The sequence below is a fragment of the Stegastes partitus genome, unplaced genomic scaffold (assembly GCF_000690725.1).
Source record: "Stegastes partitus isolate 25-593 unplaced genomic scaffold, Stegastes_partitus-1.0.2 Scaffold1188, whole genome shotgun sequence".
NCBI lineage: Eukaryota > Metazoa > Chordata > Actinopteri > Pomacentridae > Stegastes > Stegastes partitus.
Window position 1 is genome coordinate 48,962 of NW_007578919.1, and position 8,013 is coordinate 56,974.

The following is an 8,013-nucleotide window of genomic DNA, read 5'->3' on the forward strand; positions in this document are numbered from 1 at the left end:
TCAGGAGTGCTCTATTGTGATTTTCCTGTTGTGGTGTTAGAGGAAGTAAGCCAAAGACTTGTCTGGCTCTGGACCATTTCAATCTCAGCCTCCGGGCAGGTGTTTTATGTAGTCAGTGTGTGTTTGGGTGTGTGCATGTAGGTCCAACAGTATGCATGTACCTCAGGGAGTTATGTGGACTTTTTTTTTTTGCACCGTAAAAGTAAGAAAATGACTCATTTAAATAGCTTTTTTTTTTTTTTTTATTGTTGAGCTGTTAAACACTTTCCTCGCACATACTTTTGAGATTTTATCAGCCGACGGACATTTAAGTCAAAACAGAGGATTTAATCATTTTAAAAGACAATAACAGGTAGTTATTAATCTTGCGGTATCAAGCGGAGACCTATGAGAGCCTGTAACATCTTTCAGGGGTATGACAGGAAATCGTTGTGTCGCCCAGATATTACAGAATAAACTTCAGCTCAAGTAGTCTTTCCATTACTGAAATGTGTATTCAGCTATTTGACCCCCTGCTCAAAATAACCTGCTGTGACCAAAAATTATTTACTCCTTTTAAATATAGCCAGAGACCTCAATTAAGTCTGCTTGCCACCTTTCTGTTGGGGCTAAATGGATTTACTTCTTCCAACAAATTGCTTCTCCCGCAGTGCACTGGAGGACAGTCCATTGTGATCGTCGTGAGCTTACTCCTTTTCTGGTGTTTCTGGGAAACCAACAAGCAATCCACTTTTTTTTCCCCTTTTGCAGGCTTAATGCATTTTTTAAATTCTCTATCTCAAGCTTAGCTATTGGTTGGGTGTGATAGCCACTTTCTGTTAAAAATAAAAAAATAAAAAACGCCCTATGAGGAAAAAGCTGAACCAGGGACCTTTTTTTCCTTCATTTTTAAAACAATTTGTCTGACTCATCATGCCTTATTGCAATCATTACAGCCGAATAATTGCTTAACCGTTTGTCGGTGCATATCCATGTTTGAACTAGTTACTCCCTATAACTGACAACATATGTCATTTATGAGGGCATGAATACATATAATTGAGCTCACATTTCAAAATGTCTCTGTGCCAAGCCTGCGAGCGACTGCTACACTGCTGTGTTACCGGCTGTTACGAGCAAATCCAAGACTACACCAAAAGCATTCTTTTTTTTTTTTTCTAACAAAGTCAACTATTCTCTTTGCAGCACAGCTTTAGATTAATTATTTATAGCACTTTATGGCGAAAACATACAAATACGACACAGTATGAGGCTTATTTAAAAACCTAAAGTCTCTGAAAATGAAACGGGATAGTTCACAAGCTCACAGAATCGGGACTACATATCGCACACACTGCAAAAAAAACCGGAGTTGGTACAGAAGAAGAACTGACATTCTTACTTGATAGATATATTTCACTGCAGAGAGATTTGCATTTGTGAGAAAATGATTGCTCGAGGCTACAGCTTCCGATCAAAGGCTACTTTTCAGTCTCACTTTTATCATTCGGTTCCTCCAAGATGTTTCGGAGCGTGCAGTGTGCATGCACAAAATTCAATGCAGTTCTGTGGATGTTCCAAATTGCATCGAAAACAAAAGGAGTGGGTCTGATGCAACGCTCATCAACGTGAACCCTACTTCTGGATCATTATCAATCATCATCAATCAATACCAGTCAATTCAGGCCAAACTAGGATGAATCATCTTGCTGTTGAGCTAATTATGTGCTGCAATTGTGGTCACCAAGACTTTCAAACTAAGTAGTAAAGGAGCGAGGTGGATGTATCCTCAACCTCTGAAGTTTGTCCTTCTCAGCTTACAGATACTAATGGAGAAGTATCTGTACTGATTTTTTTTTCCACAGCAATTTTGGGATTTCATCTGACATTGTTTATTTCGGCCTCTTCTATCAAGGCAGCCAAATGCTGTGTAACACAGTCATACAAATACAGCTTAATCACACAACCAGCCAAAAGATGTTTTTTTTTTCTTAAATGTACAATAAATCCAAAAATACTGTAAATATAGGCATCTCTGCCGACCACATTATCAGGACAAACCACTGAGCAGTCAGACATTGAGAAATGGATTTTCAGACCTCGCGGTGATTTAAGCTCGTTTACTGTCATAAGCTGTGATTTTTAGAATCACAGCTCAAAATTCACATTGAAATGACAAGCGTAACTGTAGCCCAACATTATCTTTGGCCAAAACCAGACAAATAGAGACAATCTTTCTGCGGCTTTATACTGTAACCATTCACTTCGCATCGATTGGCTGTATTTTCCCTTTTCCCCTCTCCTGCCCCATCTGCAATTCAGATTCCACATGTGCGCAGCCAAGTGTGTCTATTCCAATACCTGACAGGCCCACTGAACGTGCACAGGTAGCCTCTCCGAGCTGCGGAGAATGACGGATGGCCGACATACCACACCGGTCGGGGGTTTGCTCATGTTTAATTCTGATTGCAACCTTTTTTTTTTTTTTTTTTTCCCAGCCAGTCATCCAGCTGCTCAGCCCCAGGTCCCAGTCAGCAGCACCCGGGGGAGCTTCGGAGAGCTGTGGTTGCGAGCAGGGAGCCCTCTCTGTCCATCACCTTCAACACTTGCCTCAGCGGAACATTCAATTTATTTTATAGCACCACTCCACTTGATAGCACTGACCTCCCAGATCCCTTGGAGAGTAATGAGATGACTGCACTGATCTCGCTGTTGAGACTGGAAAGACCAACCACCCAGCGAGGATCTTCAGGAGAGTCGCCTTGTAATAACAGGGAGTGGCGAGGACAGGGGGATTAATTTCGTTTGAGTCGTGTTCTGATTTCAAAGAAAGCTCCTCTCCAACCCTGCTGAGCACTTGTAGCACTGTCCCCCCCCTCACTGATGGCCATGTGTGATCGGTTTGTCACGGATGGGGTTCATCATGAAATCTAAATACGGGTTGCAATGAGAAGGTGAGGATTTCACATGATGCCCCCGAACGGACTCAAAGAGCTGAACTGTCAGGAAGGAGGTCACATTTCAGTTTGAAGAGTGCCATACTGTGGCCGCGGCAAGGAAATACATCTTAAATCCGCCTAAGACGCAGCAAGAAAGTACCCTTTGTCTGTGTAATCACCACACATCATCATCCAGTGACCCCACAGGCTACAGTTTGCCTGCCAAGACTGTTGAAGCCACAAAAAAAAAAAAAAACCTCAAGATTTGGGACCAAGACGCTCCATTTATGTCACATCTGCAAAAAAAAAGCATCATTTCTATCTCCCACGGTCAGATCAAGTCTTCATCGTGTCACCAATTTCAACAACAGCAGAACGTTCTGGCACAAAGCGTCGATGTATTAAATTATAAGCGTTTGTTGTTCGCTTTTTTTCCAACAGTCTGGATGATAAAATTCAGGAAATAATAATTTCCCAAAAGGGTTAATAACATTTTCAGCTGAAAAGTTTCCTTCAGCTCCACCTACAAAACCCAGACAACAGATGTAATGGTAATCATAATGAAACGGAACGAGCTTGCCAAAACTCTTCAAACAAAAGAACCACAAATGAGCATTTCATGCAAAGTTACAAATACGCTGCATGCTAGTAGGCCTGTTTCGCTGAAATAACTAAAACAAATGTCAGTTGATCCGACTTGAGATGGACAGTAAGTGGGGATCAGATCGATCAGCACCAATGTCCAGAGGCTTGTGGAAGTTAGCAAAAGGAAATGGGAGTTTTCGGTGAACAACTCTTGGAATTGCGCGACTACTAAAACGACTCAAAGATATCATCTCAGTTGTTCCATGCATTGAGGTCACCGGTCCGTCTTTTTCCACCGCTCCGTCACTCGCGCACCCACGGCCCAATTCCTTCCTGTCGCGCTGATTAACGCAAACATTAATCAGACCTCCAGGTGATTGCTATAAACAGTATTGATCGTCCGCGCGGCCTCGGTGTCGACACGTCTTCCTGTGTTTATGTGAAAAAGATGCCCACGTGTCTCTCCGCACCACCTGCTCATTAGCATCTCACCAGCAAAACCAACCCAACTCCACCGGGGGAGAAGGCATGAAGGGGGAAAGTCTGGAGGCAGAAAGAGAAGAGGGTGGTTAGCGCGATAGAAACTTGGAGCCTGAAAGAGAGGAAGTGAAAAGGAAATTGGGGAGAGGAAATTAAGGCACTGACAGAGAGGAGTAAAAGAGTTTTGTGAGAGGAAGTTGGTGGGAGTGTGGAAGATGGAGAGGAAGAAAAATTTTTTGGCAGAGCCAGAAGTCCTTGAAGATGAGAAAACAGAGAGTATGACAGATGATGGCACCGGCTAACGCTTGGGCCCTGTCTATCTTGAATGCATACTGTGCGTTTTCCTCCTGTGAATTTCTAAATAACACTTTTCCTCTTCAGCAGTCTCCGGAGAGAAAAAGGTAGCCGTCCCCTGGGTTAGTATAAGAGAGTGACAGTCGGGCTGTTTTTTTGGAAGAAAGGGAAAAAAATTAAATGACAAACTCAGTTGGGCTCTTGAATCTCAATGATTCTCTTTGGCGCGCTCAAACATAACGTCTTGACAGCGCCGAGCCCTCAGCCCGGTCCCAGGCAGTCCTTCAGGCGCACTGCAAAGGAATGCAGAGCAGGAGGACTGATGCAGTTATAAATATCCCATCCTCTCCTACATTTGACGCAATTAAACACTTTTTGAAGTCTTCAAAGTCCACAAAACGAAGCCAGAAAAAAGTACCTACTTTTATTAATGTGATGTTGTTTGGGTTCAAAGCCCTCCACTCGCAGTTTCCACCGACTCTGATGCAGCGTTTTCTCCTGATTGTGTGCAGCGCGGGCCAGAGCCGCCACGATAAGGATCGCGCTCATTGAGACAATTTAATGCTATTTCTGGGGAATTTCTCTCCTCAGATTGATCCCTTTGAACTCGTTAAATTAGCACGGAAACACTATTTTCCACTCCATTCCCCCAAAATGAATGAATAAATACATACAAGTTGCTCTGTCTGTCGATAGATAAAAAGAGCCATATGGAGGTCTAGAAAAATATCTCGGGGAAAAAGACCTCCAAATAAGGGCTTGTTACGACGGAGCAAAAAGGGGGGAAAAGCAGTGTTTTCATTATTCATGATTCGGTGACTGATAACGCTAATCACCGTAATCTGCGCTTGTGTCGGTTTTCTTTTTAACATACTCTATAATTGTGTCGTTTTAACAAGAAGCGAGAACGCTGCGCAGGGGTTGCCGGCAATCTGTGCTCTGTGCTTTCACACCCTGTAATTCCCTGTGACAGAGGTGGTCTGGGCGCCTCCACCAAACAGACCCAGGGCTCTGATTTACGAAGATGTGCTAATATTATTCCCCACCTTCCAGGCTTATCCTGTGCTGCTGCCCACCCTTATTATTAGATTAGTTCCTTTCTTTTGGCTGAAAAAACATCTGGAAGCTATAGCTGTGGCTACCAAGGGTTTTAAAAATCCAAGGGCAGGGACTACAGCGAGGGTATCATACCGTAGGGGCATTTATGCGGCTGGTGGGACAGGAAGCTGCCACTGTGGGCGAAACTGAGAACTCAGCATCTTTTTTGGGGGGGAAAACGACTCTCGACAGGATCCACTTTGTTCTGAAATACACTGGATTGAATCGTTCTACCTGACTACTGGTAAAGTAAAAAATAATCTGATTAAGACATCGTTGAAATCACTATTTCATGTTTCGGCCCCCTTTGTACGTCACGCTGGCTTTGAAATGTTGAGGACATTCATGGATAATAGGCCTTTGCTGATTGAGTTGTATGAGCCTAGAAACAGCGACGTGGGTGAATATTCAGTGTGATTTGGCCAGACGGCAAGAATCCCCAGATGGTGATCCCTAATGCTCACAGCAAAATGGCTGTTCCAGGTGTCCAGGGGAAAAAAAACTAATGTTTAAAATGATTCATGATAAAATATTAGGGGGTTTTTCAGAGAAAGCTACAGGATGCTTTATGTCCCGATATTTTGTACGTCTCCTCGCTTCCTCGAATTTCTCCAACGGAGGTGGATAATGTAAAGTTAGCATGGCCCATAGAGCTACAATAGCCACAATAATGGGAAATACAGCAGGATGATACAAATCAGACTAACATGAAGAAGCCTCCTGGATGAAACGTCTTAAAGGAGAAGTCTAGTTGCTTTTTAGTGCAGCTCCTACGATATCCTTTTCTTGCCACCTGTGCAAGCACTCAGGCAAGAAAAAAAAAGTGAAATTTATTTAATGCTCCCTTTGATTTCCTGAGATTGATTTCCTGTCACTGCTGCGAGTCTCTGATAACCAGCCTGATTAAAGGCAGATCACCAGAGAAAAAGATGGAGGCTCACCTTCCTCTTGCTGCAGTCGAACCGTCCTTGCTCTACTGGCTTGGAAAGCAGCCAGTGTATGAAGAGCGAGAGATAAATACTTGTCTTACACATACTCTCCCTAACCGAGCTCTTAAAACCACAGTGTAAACACGCCACGAACTTCATCCCATGAGTTATGCAGATAAGACCGGAGTGGGTCATAGTTAATAAAAGTTGGATGAGATGCTCGCGGATGGATGAAATGAAGAGTGGACGCCGAACTGGAATAGCAGCCGAGCGGGCTGACATGACGAAAGAGCCCTGAGGTTCGCCAAAATTGATGAGGGAGAGAAGAGTGGAAAAGAAAACGTTCCCATTTAGCCATTAAGTTTATTCGCTCGCCGACTGGGTGATGTTACAATATTTAAGCTGCTTATTTGCTCAGCTTTGCTCCAGTAAACTTAACTGTCATTAGCTACTTAACAGAGGCGACTGCGAAAACACAGCTGTAATGAGGCCGAGAGGAAGAAAAGCCAGTTTTCAGTCTTTTTCGGTTTAAGCAGAAGCTCCAGTCCAGAATGTAAGAGAAGTGCTCCACCTCGATCAAAGTGGTGAGATAAGCAGGGCAGATTAATACTTAGGGGAGCGGAGCTTAATACACTACAACCGCGAACAAGTCGATCTCCCACACACAACCTCTCCACCATTTTGCTCGCTAATGGAGTATTTTCAGTGACTGCGGGAAAAAAGAAAAGCTGAGTTTACTTTAGTGTGTCAAATTACCCACACTCTTCCTTTGTTTCGCCTCAAAACCGGCTGCATCAAAGATGTCTGGGACCGCCGTGTGCCAGAAAAGCACCTCTGGATTGTGCGTCGTAGACAAGATCTGTTCGATAAGGATCCTTAAGATAAAAGGCGCGATTGCTCACCAGTCTCTCAACTGTAAATCGCTGCTGATCAGAGATGTACGTCGCGCTGTGAAACATCAAATCATGTTCTGATTTACAGATTGCATTCAGGCGGTAAACCTTTAAAACACAAGCAAAGAGTTTCGTCAGAGGCTTTTGGATTCTGGCTCGTCTCTGAGCTCCGTACGGCTCCCCGGGCCAGTTATGAAATCAGAAGTTCATCATACGGAAGAAGTTGCAGAAATCAAGGTCATCGCACCTGAACAGGCCGGAGTAATGTTACAGCCTCTGTAACTGAGCAATGTTGTTGGAAAATGGTATCACTCATCTTTAGAAAATCACTCTTAAAAGCTCTGCTGGGATCGTGGCATCTGGCTAATTGAGGACACCTCGGCACACGGCTGACATCAGCATCATCCTCACACAGCCGCCGGCTCATTAACTCATTAATGGACGTACTTCTTTAAACTCAAAGAAATTTCACGTGAAGAATTTCTTTCACTGGACTTTTTAAAATGTGGAAAATATCCCCCAGACTTAAAACATTTGTGAACAAAGTGAAGTGGAAGATCATCTCTGCAGCAGCGCACCAACACAAATAGTCCCATTGTTATTATTAGGTTTTTCCAGATTTAGTATCACTCTTCAAATGATATATGTTCCACAGCACTTATCTGTAGTTGCTCTCTAATAATATCTATAACGTTATGTCAACAAAATACTGACAAAAGCAACACATGACACAGAAACAGGAGTTACCAATGGTACAAATTTAAATATGATTTCTAAAGAGGTCTTATACTTCCACTTTACATCTCAGGATACATT